This window comes from Hylobates moloch, unplaced genomic scaffold (assembly GCF_009828535.3).
Source record: "Hylobates moloch isolate HMO894 unplaced genomic scaffold, HMol_V3 SCAFFOLD_1, whole genome shotgun sequence".
Classification (NCBI taxonomy): Eukaryota; Metazoa; Chordata; class Mammalia; order Primates; family Hylobatidae; genus Hylobates; species Hylobates moloch.
Window position 1 is genome coordinate 14,908,496 of NW_026652276.1, and position 22,021 is coordinate 14,930,516.

General features: G+C 37.8%; 1 protein-coding gene across 6 annotated transcripts in view; it reads right to left on the reverse strand.

The window, feature by feature from the left end:
• Positions 1-22,021, reverse strand: part of RHBDD1 (rhomboid domain containing 1) — a 201,228-nt gene that overhangs the window by 112,172 nt on the left and 67,035 nt on the right. The gene's annotated exons all lie outside the window — the stretch shown is intronic.

Consider the following 22,021-nt stretch of genomic DNA (forward strand, 5'->3'; position numbering starts at 1 on the left):
TGGAAAAGTATAATTAGGGTTTATAATCTGTAACGCAGAACAGGAGACCATGCAAAAGTCTGACTAGAAGCCATAAAACTCTTTATGGAAACACAAGTCTAACAATGTTCTGACCCACAAAACACTTACAGAAAATGAAATCCACTGATTTCTAATTTGTATTCCTCAACAAAACTTTTCCAAAAACACTACATGCCTTCAAATCTGCTAAAAGGTTTGTTTCACCAGACAGTTTTAATCTCCTTCATTATTTTCTGACATCTTTTGTTGTCTTTTTCCCCTTCAACCTTTATTTTACTGTTGGTTCTCAGCTGAACTTTAAGAAAACTCAATCGCAACTAACATGCGAAAATGTATAAAACCCAGATCAAAGGGGGACCTCAAGCTATTGTTAAAAGTAAAGATCTCTGAAGAGGACCTCGAAATAATGTGGAGCACATAAAGAGCACCTCTCTCATTACTTGGGCAGTCCACCTCTAGCCGAATGGGTGACAACAGCTCTGATGAGTCCTTTCAGACTGAATAAGCAGAACAAGTCATTCCGGCAGCACGGAAATACCACGACAAACCATGTGTGTTAAACAGTACACAACTGGCATACTCAAGACCCTGGATAGCAATCACAGGCAGTGCACTCAGAGATGCTGAAGTGGAATTTATGAATTTTAAATGAACTCTTACAGTTTCTTGGGGCAAATCTTTAAAATTACTGCTGCAAGGTAAAAAGCCTTGAACTTAATGTTCCCAGACATGTTTTCACCCTTTCTGTATCCAACTACAACCCTCTCTGTGGCTGTAACTTCAGCCATTTCCCAATTCCTGCAAATACACCTTAAATCACTTGCCATGGAAGTCGTTTAATTCCTAACGTGCAGATTCTCAGACCAGAGATTTGATAACTCCTGATCGTGACTAACACAATTGCTATTCATGTAAAATACCTGATTGAGGAAAACAAAACCAAATTGTAGACATAACAATAAAGATAAAAAAGAAAATGTTTCTCCCTTTAGAAAAACCAGAGTTCTTCACTGTCCTTTGGCAAAGAAAGAAATGTACACAGTACCATGCTTTACACGTAGCCTTTTCACAAACATAAGTTTTTCCCTTGCTATACCTTAAAAAGAAAAAAAAAAACAAGACAGGTCAGGATAAAGATGAAAATTAGGAAAAATGAGTCAATGAAAAATGTGGTAGATTCATAATAGTCTGATCCTTAGGTTTTCACTCCCAATTAGACTCTAGACCTTTTTATACAGGAGTCACTGGTGGTTTGGATTTTTAAGTTTATAACTAATATTATTAAAACTGAATTTTTGAAAAGAAAACCTCACTGAGATTTCACGTTCCAAACAGTATTTAATACACAATTTTTTAAAGTCTGAATTTCTGATCTGTTCTAATTGCTGTAACACTATTGCATCTGAAGTTGTAGATTTTATTCAGTAAGTTCTTACCCAGAGAACACTCAATTATAGCATCCGTTTGTCAAGGGCTTATGATCCCGTAACTCTTGAGGGAGAATTCCTCAGTGTAATTAGGAAGGGAACTTTAAATACTCCGCCAATGCTGTTCACCAACTACGTAGCTGGATGGGCAAGCACTAAGGAATCTAACACTTACTCACTGGAAGTAAACTATCTTCCATGTCTAATGTGTCCTCACTTCCGATTCAGCAGCTCATAGTAGGGAAGAAAAGGGAAGGAGGCCACCCTGTCGGCCATCGAGCTATATAAACCAGACAGGACTTCTATTGGAAACCTACTTCACCATCTGTATACACGTTGTATCTGTTGAAATGACTTCAAGGTTATTCTTTAATGGAAAAATACCAAACATTAGTAAATAGTAAATTTCCATCAACACTACATTGGTTATTAGTAAAAAGATGGATCAGATAGTATTCATTTTTAATTCATAGACTCTACTTGTACATTCAATACAAAAGAGCATTGCAAGTTTATAAAGTCATTTTTCTGCCGCCTGCATAGTACTGAATTATTTAAAACTCATTTGCAAAACACACATACACCTGACAGTTTTTAAAATACTGTTTGACAAGAGCATTTTCAACATCTATAAAAATATGTGCTAGAAAAGCAGATTCTGTACACACTGTCTTTCATTAGCAAGTCCTAAAGTATTTTTACCTACTGGTGCATCGCACTTCACAAAACTGCCTGAAAGAGGAGGAAATGTGACCCTCTGTTCAGAGTTCAAATTACTTGCTATATATCACGCAGTGAATTTATACCACCATTTAAGTAAAATTAACTGGTTCATCAAAATCTGTTCAATGTCAGTTACACTGAGGAATTCTTCCTCAAAAATTACAGGATCATAAGCCCTCAACAAACTGACACTATAATTGAATGTTCTCTGGGTAAGAACTCATTGAATGAAATCTACAACTACAGATGCAATTAGAACACATCAGAGAAACTCAAAGACATTTTAATACTTATATAATAAATACTGACTGGATCATACCTCAGTGAGGCTTTCTTTTAAAAAGAAAAGTTTTTATAATATTAGTCAACAACTTTTAAAAACTCCAAACCAACAGTGACTCTTTTAAAATAGTCTTAAAACAGAAAAAGTTATTCTCTCCCAAAATATATATCATCCTCAAAGTGGACATAGCCTCCTCCATATCTGTGGCTACATCTTTTTCAAATCTACTGTTTTAAGTATTCTAATTTTCTTAATTAAACCTGCCACAAGCTTGTCTACTTGTTTCAAAGATATAGCTCTTCGTTTATTAATTCTATCATTTTTTCCTTTTTAGTTTATTAAAATTTGCCTTTATCATGACCAGTTCCATGTTCCTCTATTTATTTGTTCCTTCTCTAGCTCTTTAAATTAAAGACTAAGCTTACTTACTCTTTAAAATTTTTTGGTATATAACAGAAAGCATTTAAAAGTTTGCCAAAGCCCACAGATTTGATATGCAGTATTCTCAATGTTTATGTCTAAAGTCTTTTTTTTAAAAAAATTCCCCTTAATTAGGGAGTTAGTTCTCAAGTGATTATGACTATTGTTTTGCCTTTTCTTCATGTTCAGTTTTTAAAGTCATTATTATCTTGTGATGAGAATATGCCCTATAAAATTCTGTATTTTCAGAGAAGATTGAAGTTGCCTTTGTAGCCTAATCTTGTCATCTTGGTGTGAGATGAGGCAGGGCCGTGCCCTGCACACTTGCAGGAGGAGCTTCCACTGTCCTGCTCCAGTTGCTCAGCCGCGTTTTCAAGTCTTCCACATGCTCCATTTTCCCTTTTCTTGTTTGAATCCCACACTTTGCCTTCTAGCTCTGCGCTCAGATTTTGGATCTGGCATCTTTCCTTGCTGCCCACTCCAAACTTAGGGACTTGGGTCCCTAACTCAGCTATTTTTACACTTTGCTATTTATCTTTAGCTGGGCCAGACACCCCAAACGCTGGCTTCATTCAACAAATATTTATTGAGTAACTACAATGTACCAAGCACTGTTTTAGTCACTGAGGATAAGCAGAGGACAAGACTAATAGAGAATATCCCTGCCCTCTGGAACTTGGAAGAGACAAATAAGTTAAGGGTTATAAAAATAGGTGCTATGGTAGTCCCTACTTATCTGCTGTTTCACTTTCCACGGTTTCAGTTACCCATGGTCAATCTTGGTCTGAAAATATTAAATGGAAAATTCTGTAAATAAACAAGTTTTATATCACACGCTGTTCTGAGTACTGTGATGAAATCTCACGCTGTCTTGCTCCGTCCCACGTGGGACACAAACCATCCCTTTGTCCAGTGATCCATGCTGCATATACTACCTGCCCATTCGTCACATAACAGCCATCTCGGTTATCGGATTGAAAAAACACAGTGTATATATTGTTCTGCACTGTCATGGTGGTTTCTGGCATCCACTGGGAGTCTTCAACAGTATCTCCTGCAGATAACAGGGGAACTGCTGTATATATTTATGTTTTAAGAACTAAATTTTTCCACTATAAATGATGCATCCCTGTAGAAAATTTGGGGGGAAATGTTTAAAGAGAAAGCTATAAATAATACCAATAATTCCACAACCTTGAGTTAACCACTATTAATATTTGATGTGCTTCTCTCTAGTCCTTTTTGTATGACTATTTTTACTTTGAAAAAAATTGAAACCATTTTATATGTAACACTTTGTATTCTTCTTTCTACCCTTATTTTATTGTGTTTTCTAAGCCTACTAATATAATCTCTGACAATACCATTTTAATGGCTGTACAATATTCTATCATGATGTACAACATGATTTATTGAGTCATGTACTATTGGATGTTTAGGGGGTTCCTCATTTTCTGATACATCATGACAATACATATGCTGATGTCAATCTTTTTGTGTATTTCTAGCCACTTATACTTTAGATTCTTAGAAAGCTAATTATTGAATCAAAGGGTATAAACCTTTTTACAAATCTTGATACACATGCCCAAATTACTTTTCAGAATGTTTATACCAATGTACAGCCCCATCAAAAGTTTATGTAAATTCCCATTTAATCAAAACCTCAACAGTAACAATTTTAGAATAATTTAATTTTCCATTAGTTAACTAATAATGAGCTTTTTCATTACCCAGTGTTATAGAGAAAAGAAAAAACAAACAAAACTAAGCTTTTATGTTAGATGTTTATTAGCCACTGATAGATTTTTTCTAAAAATTGTTTATTGATAGCCTTTGCCAATCTGCCTGTCAGTGTTTTTCTTGTAGTTAGTATTGTTCATCCTAAGGATGCAATTCATTTTTTTCTCATTTATTTCTGATTTTTGCCCTTTATTTTATCAAAAACAGCCTATTATTTTTGTCTTCATTTGAAATTATGTTCACTGTTTTTATGCTTAGAAATTAAAATTTTCCTCACACATTCTTAGATATTTTTCAGATCTGGCTTATTACACATTCTAAACATCAGCAATTTGTTTTAGAGTCTAGTGAGGCAAAGCTCTAACTTTAGTTTCTTCCAAATGGTTAAAAAATTATTTAAGCAACATTGTTTAAAAACTCTTATTTTCTCTACTGATTTTTCATGTTATCTTTATGTTATGGCCAATTATGTCATAAAAAGATGTGTGTCTTAGAATCAAGAAACTATGGCAATATAAATTACCGAAGTGACATATATTGCTAGAAATAAAACTTGTTATTTATTTGACCCGTGCGTTATAAATGACTACAAAATTAAAATGCTCTCCTCTTGAATTCAGAGGGGAACAATGTCCATTTAAAGAGAGATAAATTAGAATCAAATTATTTTATCTCTCATATAAGCTAATGAGAAGCCAACTTTAAATGGAGGGAACATTTATTGCAGGCTGCAGCCTGTTCTCAGCTGGTTGTCACAGAATAATTGATGTACTAATGATTTCAACTCATAGCACCAACTGTCTTCATTTTACATAATTTGAACCAAACCTGAACGTAAATGGAAAACAGTCCTCATGCCTATTTAACTCCCATGACTTTTAACTAAAAATCACTTAATACTGCAGAAGCAAAAGAGGAAAGGGAAATTAGCAAATAAAAAGAACTCTCTATTTTAAAACATTCCTCCTTATACTGAAATGGGAAGAATTAAGTAAACACATTAGAAATCTCCAGAGATGTGATTTATCATCTTATTAGTTGAGAATGAATATTTAATTGTATAACGTTTATCTCCAATAGTGTCTCCTAAAAAAATTCCAAATAGGCCAAAGTGCACATTCTAAATACTCCAAAGGGAAATACATTGCTTTAGCGGCTTCATGACTTTTGTAATGAAAAAATATTAATCAGAAAAAAAATTGAGTCAAAATAATTGCTACATTTGTAATTAACTTCTCATATTAAAAACACCCTTTTCCTGTAAAATACAGTTAACAGAGCTCCTCAATTGAATTAGATCCATTTATTGATTATCACCTACTAACCCATGACATAGGCCTTTTAATTTTTTTAAATTTTACCATTTTAAAACAACCTCCAGTCATCATTATCTGGGACATCCAACATAGTACTCAAGTCTCGCACCTGTCACCAAGTCACCAAAATTGATCATTAACAAGCCTAGTTAGTTAAGTACAGATTAGGTAGGTGTTATCATCCACACACCCACACTTATATCCCAGCATGATGGCCAATTAGTTTCAACCTGGGTAGTCAACCTTATTCCAGATAACTCTGTTCAACTAGAAAAACAGCTGCTTCCTTGTTTCTACCTACTGCTCTTCTCTGTTATTCTGAGCAGGCCAATTGGGTAAAACAGACCCTAAACTAGGTCTGACTAATGTATAGACAGCAGGAGTCCTCCGCGGCTGGCCCCCTCTGGTTGGTAGAGAAATGTCTCATATCCATGTGGTTTAATTCCACCTCTGTGTATGACGTGTACATTTTTAAATGGAACCACAGCAGGCCTGTCTAATTACAGAAGACAATATGTGTTCATGCACCTAAATTAAAACTTGCTTAGAAATCACGCCACGTGGCTAATTGAACACTGTTTCTGAAACACATGAGGGTCAATGAGAGTTAATGTTCATACATGCAGATGTTCAGGAATGATTTCATAACTCATTAGAAATAAATAAAAATAAGTGTCACAGCCAAGAGGAACTCTTATGGACTAAACTGTGTCCTCTCAAAATTAATATGTTGAAGCTCTAATTCCCAATATGATACTATTTAGAGATGGGGTCTTTGGGAGATATTTAGATTTAGATGAGGTTAGGAGGGTGGGGCCTTTATAAAAGGGGGGCCGGGGAGGTGGTCATGCCTGTAATCCAGATTTGGAGGCCGAGGCGGGCGGATACGTCCAAAAAAAAGAAGGGACGTAAGACAGCTTGCTTTCTCTCTCTCTCCTTGCCACATGAGGACACAGTGAGAATGTGGCCTAGAAGAGAGGCCTCAACAAGAACCAACCATGAGGGCAACCTGATCTCAGACTTCCAGCCTCCAGAAGTGTGAGAAATAAATTCCTGTTGTGTATGCCACACAGTCTATGGTATTTGTTATGGCAGCCCAAGCTGACTGAGACAGGAATCTAAGACACAAGGACTATTACATGAGATCCCAGATGGCGTCCTGGGACAGATAAAAGACATTAGGTAAAAATTAGGAAAGACATTAATAATAGGTAAAATTGGGTGTGGGGTTCAGGGTGCAGGGGGTGGTTTCCATACATCTTGGCAATTTTTCTGCAAATCTAAGTCCAGTTTAAAAAAATAGAATTTACTTAAAAAACATAAGTAAATAATAAAGCCTATGTCTTCCATCTCCCACAAAAAACAACCCATCATATCATTTCTTTTTTTATTTCTTCTTTCTTTTTTTTTTTTTTTTTGAGACGAAGTCTCATTCTTGTTGCCCAGGCTGGAGTGCAATGGTGCGATCTCAGCTCACTACAACCTCCACCTCCCAGGTTCAAGCAATTCTCCTGCCTCAGCCTCCTGAGTAGCTGGGATTACAGGTGCCTGCCACCATGCCCAGCTATTTTTTGTATTTTTAGTAGAGACGGGGTTTCACTATGTTGGCCAGGCTGGTCTTGAACTCTTGACCTCAGGTGATCTGCCCGCCTTGGCCTCCCAAAGTGCTGGGATTACAGGCGTGAGCCACTGCACCCGGCCCATATCATTTCTTTATTTTCAGTATAAAACACTTTCTGTTCTTAGCTATGATGTATGATAAATCTGTATCCATTAATGTCAACAAAAAAGAAATTATCCATAAGCATCGTCTATGCTATTACTTATGGAACCTAACATTGTACTGTGTAGTTAAGGTCTATTACTATATATAATCTAATAAGAACCACTTGGTATTTGTGATCACCACTCATTAACACTGAACAATCACAACTTCTTGAAAATATGTAAAGGACACAAACGAAAAAATCACAGAAAAGAAAATAGAACTGACTAAAAGGAAATGCTAAAAGTGTCCCATTTCACTAATAAAGAACTGTAAACAACAGCAGTGAAATAATTTTTGTTATTAATACATATCAAACTCCCAAAAAACTTACAGAAAATATTCAAGCTGGCCAGGATGGGAAAGCCAGCACTTTCATATGGTGCTGATGACCTATAAACTAGAATAAACATATAGAAAGCAAGTGACAGTGTGTATAAAGACACATGAAAATAGTTCCAGCACTTCATCTTGTTCTGAGAATATACTCCAAGGACATACTCAGACCTGGGAGCCAAGACCTACAAATAATGCTCTGACAGATATCCTCACTTATAATCTGAATGATGAGGTAGTAAAATTAGTGTGTAAAATTAGTGAATCAGAAAATAAGCTAAGGAACTACAGGAGAAATCATCACACAGTCATTAAAAAGGAGGCTTCTCTATCTGTGCTTACAGCAAGTTAAACGAAAAAATTGAAAATACAGTTGCATACAAGGGTAGAGGTATGTAAGAGAATAATGCTAATAATTTTCTCTGGGTGGGAGATCGGGCAGTGATATGGTTAGGGTTTGTGTCCCCTCCCAAATCTCATCTTGAATTGTAAGCCTCATAATCCCCAAGTGTCAAGGGAGAGACCAGGTGGAGGTAACTGAATCATGGGGCTGGTTCCCCCCATGCTGTTCTCTTGTTAGTGAGTGAGTTCTGACGAGATCTGGTGGTTTCATAAAGGGCTCTTCCCCCTTCTCTTGGCATTCCTCCTTCCTGTCGCCTTGTGAAGATGGTGCCTTGCTTCCCCTTCACCTTCCACCATGATTATAAGTTTCCTGAGGCTTCCCCAGCCATGTGGAACTGTGAGCCAATCAAAACTCTTTCCTTTATAAATTACCCAGTTTTGAGCAGTTCTTTATAGCAGTATGAAAATGAACTAATACAGGCAGTTTGGGTTCTTCATCATATATTTGTATATCTGCAAATTTTCTACAAGGAATATGTTGTTCTTTCAATCAGAAGTTCAGAAATAAGGTTACCTTTTCACTTAGCCACTACTTTCTTTTCGGCTTATTTATATAATTCAACCAGCTTTTAAAAGAAGTTGTTGTACTAAATCTCTTTGAAAAGAATACCTAAAGAAAACTCAGTAGTCAGATGAAACTGTCTTTTCTGTTCTCAATGTGTTCCCAGTTGTGCTCTAAGTTCTTCCCACGGTGGGTCAGGGAATGGGAAGATCATTGTCCAGCTGTTCGGGACAGGGCTGGGGTTTCTCTCTCTCTCCACAGAATTGGACTTCAAAGGCAGAGATGATTAATACACCTCCGTTCCCTCAAAGAGTTCCAATTGTAGTGGGAGGGAAAGTCCCTTGCCTCAAAATTTCTCCTTCTCATTTCATAAAGTCTAACTCAAGGGAATCATTGTTTTGGGTTAAATACTGCTCTCACCTTGAGTACTGCTCAATTCAGGACAAATTAACTCTTTCTTATGACTCAAATAACTTTCCTTTAAGGGAGTCTGTAAAGAGGAAAGGGAGGAAACATATAAACGAACATCTAAGAAATGCAGAAGAAAAATTTCCCCTACTTCACCAATCTGCTTGGGATAGTCCTGGAATGTTGATTTAAACTGAACTCTAGCAAGCTAGGAAAACATGTTTCTATGAAATGAAACAGGGTATCATTCTACATACACTTGTCATCCAAGCTTATTAGAAAAATGCAACAGTCCAAGTAGATACAAAGACAAAAGATGTAATCCTACAATATAAACAGAAAACCACGCTTCAGAAAATGCTCATCCTTGACAACAAACAAATGTGTGTTTATACACACATGGACATGCACACACAGGCCAATCTGTGCTCAACTTGACCAAAATAACACAATAAATTGACATAACTTCTTGAAAAATAACCTAAACCTTCCTTTAGAAACCTAAATCTGAGACAGCCACTCTTCTCCCCTCTCAGAGAGCTGCCACAGACACCAACCCAACTCTGAGAAGACCAAAATTCCTTCTGGAGTCCTTATCCATCAGGTTATTTTTGTTGAAGGAGGTTTCTCTTCCAAGAATGACTAATTTGGGTATTGCTGAATTTATATATTTGTCACTTGCTTATTTATATGGACTCCCAATGTATCTTTTGACCCTATATCCATTGGTTTTTATTTTCTACTAAGCTGTCAGAAATACTTTTACATTTCAAACAATTTAGACAGGAATGTTATACTTTCATTTGGGAAAATGTATTAAATTTTATACCTCATTTTCTCCTTTGCTCTAGATAACCCTTTCTTTTTGCATTTTAAAAGGGTTTTATTAATAACTTTGTTTATAACTGAACAACTGTTATTAGCATTTCTGGCTCAGGTGAAGTCTAAATTCGTGAGCACACATTTCCGTACACAGACAACTATCTTGAGAGCTGGCATACTCATTAGTAAGCCTCGTGAACAAACAGTACTGGTTCTAACAAAAGACAATAAATTAGCCGAAATCTATGATCATGGCCTGTTCTTCTCATTGCCACCAGAGTCCTGGCAATCCAATTCTCTCTTCCACTGAAGGCAATAAATGATGCTGATCCCACACACATATTTAAATCTAGCTTAAGCAACTAGTAGCCGGTTTAAAGCAGCATCTCTCAAAATTTTGTACTGTGTCCCACATAAAAACTTATTTTAGACTTCACCCGGCCCATATACAAACATAGCTGAAATCAAAGGTCCTTGAAGTAATACTTACCCTTTCTATATGTAGCACTAAATATTTCTATGTCTGTTTTTTTTTTTTTTTTTTTTGGAATGCCAGTTGTGACACACTAAGTTGATTTCACGTCCTTTTAATGAGTTAGAACCCACCGTTGAAAACCATTGATTTAAACTCTGTTACTTGATGGGTGCTGTTGTTAGGACTCACAGTAGCACAGCAACTCAGTATGGATCTGTCCCCAAAACTCTTTCACTCTCTTCTTTTCATTCTACTCTCCGCGACTCAACACTGTCCTTTGCACACTTTTCATTCTACTTTTCCTATATTCATTCAACTCATGGTTGCCATTACCACTTCTACAGAACAAGTCTCCCCAAATCCAGTGGGACCAAAGAAATGTTTTCTTGGACTCACAGATTCTGTGGGTTAGGAATTCAGAAGAAGCAGACGGGGTGGTCGTTCTCTGCACCATGATGTCAGCAGCCTCAGCAGAGAAAACTGGAGGTAACTTTGTGGCTCTATCAAAGGCCACACACTCACATGTCTGGCTTTGATGCCACTGATGGCTGTGCCTCTTCCTCACAGCCTGGTGACATCAGGAAAGCTGCATGCTTTTGACATGGGCTCCAGAGACAAGCATTTCAGCTCACAAGGCAAGAAACTTCTTGTTTCAGAAGCAATGTGATACTTAACACTGGATTCTATTGGTTACAGCAAGTCACAAATCCACCCAGCTAGCAGAGAGGTGAACTGGACTCCACCTCTTAATGGCTGAGTGGGAAAGTGTGAAAAGAACACATGGGACTGAAGCTATTGTTACAGTTATCTTCTAAATTGCTATTAGCCATTCTCCTTTATACAAAGAGTTAACAGTTCAAGTCTACAGTTCTTAACCAGCAATTTCAGTGATTCTATATAATTTTACATACTCTACTGCTTCCCTCTCCCTCCCGTCCCTAACTACATGAAGCTCCCTTGGAAGCTCCCAGGTTGCAAATAACCATCTTTCCTTTCATACAAGCTAAGCAGTCTTCCCGTGACTAGAGAGGTAGCATCAGAGTTTAAAGCAGCAATTCTCAAAATGTGCTCTATGAATCACTAGAAGCCCCTAAGACCCTTCCAGAGGTTCACAAAGTCAAAACTATTTTCACAGCAACCTTAAGACATGATCTGCCTTTTTTTTTTTTTAAAGCCATGTTGACATTTACACTAATGGCACAAAAGCAAGGAGGCAGCTGCTGATGCCTTAGTATGAGTCAAGTGAATCAAGGCAGTGGCCCCAAACAATACCAATAGTCATCGTACTCTTCACAGACACATATTCATGGTTTTTAGGAATATCTCCGACAAAGCGGTAAAATTCCTAATTTTATTAAACACCAAGATTACTCCACATCTTTTTAATACATTGTGTGATGAAATGTGAAACACACATAAAGCACTTCAGCTGTACAGCAAAGAAAGATGCTGTGGAAAATGAAAAGCCCTTATGGGGTTATTTGAGCTGTGAGATGAATGAACCATTGATTTCATGAGCCCGCCCCACTTTCCCCTGCCATGTTTACTTAAAAGAAAAACTAATGAACTATGGTCAAAAAAAAAGGAAAATGGCTCACATTTTCTAAAAAATAAAGCAAGCCTTTAAGGAAAACAACTAATGAATTTGTTATCAATGGTAAGATTTGAGCATTGAAGTGAAAATTAGAATTTTGGAAAACTATCTGGCACTGTGAGCTTGACAGCTTCCCAATACTTAGAGAGTTTTCTGATGAGATCGGTGGTGACATAAACAAATGTGATTATTTTGATATTGTATAATTAAGTCAATATTTACAAAGTCTACATAATCAGTAAACCAATTATTTCCAAATAATCAATGCATAGTATTAGAAAATCATATATGGGGAAAAGATCTATTCACACTTCAAGACAGATCAACAGATTTTAATGTTACAGAACGTGGTCAGGTTCACTGATATGGTTTCAGGTTCCACCTTGGAACTAACTTTAAGAAACTACCACATGCCAAATTAGTAGTGCAAAGAGGAATACCCACGATTATCTGAAAAAGCTACTAAACAATCCCCCTTACCCTTCCTAAGTACATACCTGTATGAAGCCAAACTGACATTCAATCAAAATGATATAGCTCTAGGAGTTAACACAGAAGCAAATATGGAAATCAGATTTTTTTTTAATTAAGCCAAACATTAAGAGTTTTGCAAAAATATTGCCATTCATCTCTTTTTTGTTTGAAAACTACATTAATTTTTCATAAACTTATTTATGTGAACACATATAGTGCTTACTATTGATATTTAAAATGAATTATTGATAAATTATGTTATGAATGTTAATGAATTATGATTTTTTTAATTCTTAGTTTTAATTTCCAATATGGTAAATATCGATAGATATAATCCACACAAACCAAAACTCTTTGGGGTCCTCAATAATTTTCAAGGCTCTAAATGGGTTTTATGACCAAAAGTTTGAGAACCACTAATTCAGAGTATGAATTCAGGGGCCTGATTGCAGAAACTTAAATACGGCTATCCAATGGACTAGCTGATATTTAAGTAGCTACAATAAGTTAACTTCCTGTGCTTCAGTTTCTTCATCTCTTAAGTGGTAGAAGTAATAATTTCTTCTTCACAAAGTAGGTGTAAGGATGATATGAGATAATATATGTAAAGAGCTTAAATGGTTTTTGGCACGTAGGAAGTTCCCAATACACCAGTCATTCCTATTATGGCCCATGAACTGTCACTGGGCCTTGGAAACCACTCTCCCATGAGGCTGCTCTTTTCGATTCTCTAAGTCACTGCACTAGTTCTAGCCTTCGGTTTCTTCTCTTGTCTATGTCAACAGTGTAAATGGACACCTGCCACCAATTCTGCAAATCTTTATACTATTCCTGTCCTCCTGTCCTAAACCACATATTCATTCGTGGCTTTTCCTTCTCAGAAACCAAAGCCGTGTGTCCATTCTGACTACAAGCATGGCCTAAATTTATTAACCTGCCATCGAAAGCCCTCTATGATTTGGCCTCTTCTCTATGGTTTGGCCTCTTCCCAACTTGGAGTTTATAAAATGTACCATGAAGAATATTTGTTCTGTAGATTGCTTCATGCCAGTGCTAAAACAAAAGGGTGCTATCATCAAGAAGATTTGGGAAACTAATTGGCAAATCTGATTTCCATCCTGCAGTCTTTTCAGAATCCTTCACATGTTCATGTGCACTGTGCCCTTGCAGGAACACAGAACACCACATGAGCTGAAGTTTACTGACCAGGAAGCCCTGTTTCAGGACACATCTCAAGGAACTAGTGGTCAAAAGAACACATTTGAAGGAACACCACTAGCTTTATCTCCCAGCATTTATGGATAGATTGTGATTTCATAAATTTGCCAAGCTTCCTAGTATTTGTTCTTTCTCTTCCCCTTTCAAAGAGCAGTCTATTTCATCATCTGCCCTATTATTTCCACTCAACATACATACCCTTGTCCTCTGCAAAGGCTCCTAATTTCTCAAATCAGAGTTACTTTCCTTTTCTGTTCCTCTATTTTTATTGAACTAACATTCCCACCTTCTGTTTTGGTTTGGTGGGTAGTTAGTGTTTCTTTTGCTAAACTGTGAAGTCTCTATGGGTAGGGAAATAGTGTACTGATTTAGGTCAACATTTAACAAGGATCTCAAAAGCACAGGCACATGAGGGAAAAAACATTCTCTTTTGCTAAAGATTTAATTCAAAATTGTTCAAGATTACTACCTCCTTACATTTAAGTGAGATACCAAGTTCTAAAACAATGAGTTATCAGTCCACCTTATAATGGAAAGAATAAACTAAAAATACCTGAGAGAGTTCATAAAGCAATCTAGCAAGCCATTTCAAGCCAAACAGTAACCATGGAAACAACTGATGCTCTTTAACTTATGTCCATTCAACAACAAATATTTACTAAGTGCCTACTTTGTGTCAGGCAGAAGGTTAAGATACAAAGGTAAACAAGAAACAGCCCCTAAAGAAGCTCATAGCCTAGAAAGAAAGTGAAAAACACAGATAAATTGTGATGGAGGAAGTGCTTATGGTACATAAATCTACAAACACTACAGAAGCAAAGACAAAGAAGTAATTAACACTGCCTGGAGGAATCAGGGAAAATAGCATACAATACATACTATGTGATTTGGGTTTTGAATATCCAGGAATTCACAAGGAGAGAATAAAAGGCATGCCAGGGAGAGAGAAGAGAGGTGCACACCAACAGGCAGAGAGACACATGGGATTGGCATTCTGAGTTTGAATTTCTACCCTTTCTATTTTTTGTTTATGCTGTAGTAGGCTGAATAATGGTTCCCCAAAAGACATCTACATCCAAATCCCTGGAACTGATGAATGTAACCATATATGGCAAGGATTTAGCAAGTGTGATTAAGTTAAGCATCTTGAGGTACAGAGATCATCCAGGATTACCTGGGTGACTCCTAAATGCAATCACAAGTGTCCTGATAAGAAAGAGACAGAGGGATATTTAACATAGATAGAAAAAGGAGAAGCCCACGTGACCTTGGACACAGAGATGGAGTGATGCAGCCCCAAGCTAAGGAATGGCAGCAGCCACAAGGAGCTGGAAGGAGTAAGGTAATAGTTTCTCCCCTACAAACTGCTCTAGAGTCTAGAGGGAACTCCACCCTGACAACAACAACTGTAGAAGGAATTTGTGTTATTGTAAGCCCCCAGGTTTGTGGTACTTTGTTACAGCAACAATAAGAAACTAATAAAGATGCCGTCTACTACCTGCCTCCAATACCATTTCCTGACATCCATAGAAAACACTGGAGTAGCCTCACACTCTTTGTCCCCCAACCCTACCTCCTACAGTCCTCCTAGGTAATGTCACTGTCCATGCAGATAATCTTCCTGATATGATTTGGCTCTGTGTCCCCACCCAAATCTCATCTTCAATCATAATCTGAATATACTCCTCATGTGTCAAGGGGGGTCCTGGTAGGAGGTGAGTGGAACATGGGTGCAGTTTCCCCCATGCTGGTCTCATGATAGTGAGTTCTCAGGAGATCTGATTGTTTGATAAGTGTCTGGTACTTCCCCTGTGCTCTCTCTTAACCGGCCACCATGTAAGATGACCTTGAATCACCACCACCTTCTCCCATGACTGTAAGTTTCCTGAGGCCTCCTCAGCCATGGGGAACTGTGAGTCAATTAAACCTCTTTGGTTTATAAATTACCCAGTCTCAGATATTCTTTATAGCAGTGTGAAAACAGACCCACCCAACACCTTAAACTCACAACCCCTTGAACAACTCCTTGACTCCCAGGACCTTTTCTTCCTCCATGTCTCAATTTCATACCACCATAGACATTCTCAGGGCCATGTCACCAGCAAAACCAACTCCAGCAACCTCTCCTCTGACTACCAGTTTCTATTCTCACAGCTTTCTCTGTTTTCAAACTTGACAAAACCTCCTATCTCTTAATTCCTCCATTATCCTGCAGTCTATAAGGCTCTTCAGCTCCATTACTTTCCCTTCCCCAGAGTCATCACCGCACCAACCCCCTCTCAACAGAAACATGCAGATTTGCTAAGAAGCTCATGAGGCATCAGGTCCCTCACTTACCTGGGCTCCTTCAGAGCTCTGGGAGGGGTCCCAGCAACATGCTCACATGGTCATATTTCTTTTATACTTGTGAAAATGAGATATCTTAACCACAACCTACTAAAACTGCTGTCTCTTTCCACTCTAACTCCCCCTCTGTCACACTTCCTCCCATATCAGTTGTCACTGGAGTAGCCCCAGGCATTTTTGGGATTCAGCTAAAGGGACATTGAGTTGAGGATACATTTGGTTTGGGTTCGGAATGGTGTATTTATGTGGTTTGTGGTCACTTCTGTGCATAGCTGAATCACTACCAGTCTTCATAGTGCAAAAATGGCTTCCAGAAATACTCTTAATGCCCACTGTGCATTTGTAGCCTGGATGATAACAGGAGATGCAAGAGCAGCGGTCCCACAGCACTCTCAAGTGTCCTGTGGCAGCCAGCACTTGCAGTAAAGTCATCATGCTGAAATCAGGATCCAGTGTCTGGAAAAATCTTCCAATCACCAAGCATGTAAAACTGTAAGAAGAGGACTCACTTCTCATTCATATTAGTCAAAACTGAAATTAGAGGCTCTCCCACATCAGGAACATATATGATAATGCAGTATATGCAATTATAAATGTACCATGTTCCTTTCCTTTTTGGAGAATCCTGCAAACTAACTTTATCAGAATTCCTGTGTTTATAATTCTCAAACAAAATTATATGCAAATCACATCAGAAAGTATAAATAAATAATCAGTAGGACTTTGGCTTTCTGGCAATTAATGAAGAGGAATGCATCATAAGAACATTAATAAAGTACTTAAATTACTTGCTGATTTAAGAACAAAGTAGATCAATGAAGAAAACTAAAACCTGCACTTTGCCGCTAAAGGTCAATGGCAACATTTGATTCAATTCAAAAAATATTTGATATTGATCACTTCAAAAAAACTTGAAAAGTACTGAAATTTTATAGATTGCTTGTAAAAAAACATTGATAGAGGCTTTCCAAAGTTGGACAGTGATTCTAAAAATTTACATGATGAGCTGTGAAGAAAGCTATTCTAAACTCTTAATAATAGAAAACTAATTTTGAGCCATCATGATGTTCTCTCTATGGAAATACTATTGCCAGATTATTTTCATATGAAAAAGGGATCAAAAAGCATGCAGCAAAACCTGTGGGGGAAAATATTACAGAGGTGTGTCAGGGAATTAATATTACATTATTTGTATGGATTTAATGTTTATAATATTTGCCAGCTCTTAAAATTTTATGAACTGTCTTTCCCTTTCTCATTTCAAATTTTTACTTTTTTGTGCAATTTTGTACTTTTTTCCTAAGGAGAACCCATAAAACCAAATAAGCTTGAAGTCCGTAAAACTAAGATCAGCCTTTGACAGACATTCATCTTCCTCAGTTCCTTGCCTTGGGGTCTTAACCCCCACCTCTGGATTAATCTCATCAAACAAATATAAAAAGAATAACCAATGAAGAAGTCATCCTTTATAACTTCCCCTAAAATAAACAATCCAGACAAGGATAACCACTGATCTAGACAAAAAGTTATTGGAAACAAGTTATCTGCATGATGTCTAAGTGTCATCTCATATAGTACTTGCTAATTCCAAAGGGATAAAGGTGCCCTTATAATGGAGACTACCTTAACCAAGTAATTAAACTTGTAATTCCTAACATAGGAGCCACCTGGCATGTATGTCCCTCCTGATGTAACACGTATCATCCCTATAGAATATTATTGCCAAAAAAGAGCCAGTTTAATCGGAATCTAATCAAGCCTTTAGACCTAACTTTCAGTTTCTAGAAATGCAAGGGATAGAGGGACAAGTTAAATAAGCCCCGAAGGAAACAAGCAGACAAGTCTAGAGTGTGGGATATTCTACAAAACGAGAGATCTGATATCTTTAAAATGTCAACTTCACGGAAAAGTAAAAAGGTGGGAAGATTGTCTTAGAATACAAGAATAAATAAATATAATAATCAAAGGTAATACGTGAATTTTGGATTCTGATTCTCCTTCGGCCACAATAACAGTTATTAAAGACATTTTGAACACTAGGAGAATCTGAACATGAACCAGTTACTAAACAACATTAAGGAATTACTGTTAATTTTCTTTTGCATGACAATAGTAATGTGGTTTTGTAAAATTATATTTTTATGTTTAAGAGATGCCTGCTGAAGTTTTTAGGGGTGAAGTTACTATGTTTACAACTTACTGTCAAATGGTGCATCAACTTTTTGTTATGTTTGAAAATTTATAAGTTTATAAATATTTTTGAAAATAAAAAAATTGAAACAAGTGGAAAAATAAATTGAAAATAAAATTTAAATTGAAAAATAGTTATAAATCTGTATAATAAAAAATTGAAACAAGTAAAAAAATATATTTTTTCTCTGATTTGATCAATCTAGCCAAAGAATTTTTAGTTGGGTCAAAGTAATTTTATTCTTGTCAAATATTAGCAATGAAGCAGTATCTAAAGCCTAGGGGGTAATGCTTTCAGCTGCCATATTTTACTAAATACAGTGGATCCTTGAACAACATGGGTTTGAACTATGCAGGTTCACTTACATGAGGATCTTCTTCCACCTCTGCTACCCATGAGACAATAAGACCAACTCCTTCTCCTCCTCTTCTCCTCCTCCTCCTCAGTGTGAAGATGACGAGGATAAAGACCTTTATAAGGATCCACTTCCACGTAACAAGTAGTGCATACATTTTCTCTTCCTGATGATCTTAATAACATTTTATTTTCTCTAGCTTACTGTAACAACACAGTATATGATACATATAACATGCACAATGTGTGTTACTTGACTGTATGTTATCGGTAAGGCTTTCAGTCAACAGTAGGCTATTGATAGTTAAGTCTTCGGGGTGTCAAAAATTATACACGAATTTTCAACTACATGGGGGCTCAGCACCCCTAACCCCCAAGTTGTTCAGGGGTCAACTGTAATACCCCAGGGTCCAAATGCAGCCAAGGCTTGCTTATTTAGTGTTTAAGAGTGGCTTATGGGCATTTTTAGACTGCTGTCATTCAGGATGAAAAAAGTCAAGTAGGAGCAAAGGGAAGTAGTGAGTGGAAGTCAAACAAACAAAATTAAATAACAGCTGATTTATTAATTTTAGAAAGAAAAATAAATTAGGTATGATTCTATCTAGGAATAGTGTACACATCCAGTGATTTATTTCATAATAAAAGGGTTGAGTACTTCTTATTGTTTACAAAGAGGCCATTCGCATATGACTCCTTAAAACTGACTTATTAAACACAGAAGGTAAGTAATATCCCATTTCACAGGTGAGGAAAATGAGGCTCGGAGAGGCCGTGTACCTTGCCTGAGGTCCCACAGCCAGTATGTGAGCCTGGCCCCTCACATTCAACCGCTCTCCTCTAGCATGGTCACTGAGTGGCTGTCTTACTCTGGGTGATGTTCATGATTCTCCACTTTGGTTTTCTGTCTAGATAGCCTAAGGCTCAGATGAGAACACACAGAGGTTCATAATCTGGCTAGAAGATAAAACCAGGCAACATATCCCCCTTCCTCCTATCAACAGAATGTTGGTGCGGGTAGGAGGTGGGAAGGGACAGGAGCCCGGTCTAGGAAGGAGGCACCATAGGTGGCCTGCACATCTCCCTCCTGGGACACCTCTTCAGACACTATCACCTATCAGGGTCCCAGGACACGAAGGAAAATGGAGAGCCGGGTGTGAAGCAGAGCAACCTCTGAAGTAAGTATACACAGAGACTGTGAGAAGCAAAAGCACCACGTGAATGAGGGAGATTGCTTCACTCTGGCATCAAGTCCACACGCCTCATACTCCTCACAATGCCTGTTTGGGGTGGCTTTCCTTCATAAAACTCCGTAACTGGGGGAAATTACTAATTCCGTGGCTTTCATAAAACATAGAGGTCCACCAAATGTTTGCTTTGGCAGATTTTTTTTTCCTCCCAAAGGGCAGCCCATACAGTCCTGCAATAAAGCAAGCTTTGTTCTAAAGATTTACAGTGTTTTCCCAATGAAAATTCGAATTGACAACCATCAGGCAAATAACAATGCATTGCAAAGAGAGCTCTAGTTTCAGCCATTCTTCCAAGATCCGTCTCAAAGAAGCATTCACTGCTTAGGTTTCCTGGACCGGTGTTTAGTGTAGTCTTTATTTGGATACGTGCATAAGTAGATGCTTGTACATTAGAAGTTTATCATTCAAAGCAGTCAAATCTTAAAAATCAAAAGACTTTAAGTTCAAAGACAGGAAATTTCATTTACTTCCCAAGCACAGAATTACCGGTCCCTCCACAGAGAATATGCATATGACACAAAAATGCAACCATGCCTTTTCCATGTAAGTTGGGGGGATCCCTAAAAAATGAAATGTATAAAAAGCTCTTCAGAAATAGTTGCATAAGAATATTAAACGCACTGTTATTCAATGGATTTATCACAGGATAAAAGTTCAAATAGCAGAGGGAGTGATTTTCATATGAATGTTGGGTGTTACCAATCACATACAAGAGCCTATCATTGACACAGAGAACCAAGTCACATCAAGCAAGTCAGGGGAGCAGTGAGTGACAAGGTATAGAGAGGGCTGTTCAGATAAGGGACAGACATTACTCGATGCATTCTCAAAGAAAACTTTGAAGATTTTGTTAGGCTTTCTTCGTGGAACTGTCAAAAGTAGCAATACGATTGTAAATGAGTGGTACTCAGGGGCCACGTCACTGCCATTTACAGGCCAGCTGCCAGTGGCTGCCCGTGATGGGAAATTAGCATTAAAGAAGGACCCGGAGTTACCAGGCTGACACACAGCCCCATGAGAATACTCTCAAATAAGGTAAGACACCCAGCACAGTCACACAAATCAAAACCGAAATAAAAACTGTCTGTAAAGAACAGTAGCAAATAGAAATCTTCCTTCTTTCTGAACCTTCCTGAATGTCACCCTTCGCCAACGTCCAGTCCCACAGTAAAAACAAACATTATGCATTTCCAGTTGCACAAGACAGATTAAGGAAAGTGAAGCTGGTGGAAGAGGTGGAAAAATAACACAGCTTATCCTCCTTTTTCTAAACAAAAAGCAGAGAAAGGAACCAAAGGAAGAAAGTACAACATGAACAGGCAGGAGCCCCAGACAGGAGTCAGGGGGCCTGAGTCCTCACAAAGCTGCTGTCTACCACAAACTGTTTGTTGATAAGTCTCTTAACCTTCCAAATTTCCAAGTCCTTCTCTGTAAGGGAAAAAATTCATCTACATCAGCAGTTCTGAAACTGTACTTCCTGGAGCTCTAGGGTTTTGTGGAGGTGCCTCCTCTGAGGAAGCCACAGCAACACGGGAGTAAAGTGAAAGGGGCCCCATCCCACTTCTCAACCCAAAAGACTTCAGAGCCGATCCATTTCACATTTTGAGTGTTAAGTAAAGCCTTTTGTTTAAAAAATTCTATTACCAAGACAATTGACAGCTGAAGTGGCTTAAAAGCATTAGATTGGAAGGGCACGGTGGCTCATGCCTGTAATCCCAGCACTTTGGGAGGCCGAGGCGGGCGGATCACACGGTCAAGAGATTGAGACCATCCTGGCCAACATGGTGAAACCCCAACTCTACTAAAAATACAAAAATTAGCCGGGCATGGTGGCACATGCCTGTAATCCCAGCTACTTGGGAGGCTGAGGCAGGAGAATTGCTTGAACCCGGGGGGTGAAGGTTGCAGTGAGCTGAGATCACGCCACTGCATTCCAACCTGGGTAACAGAGCAA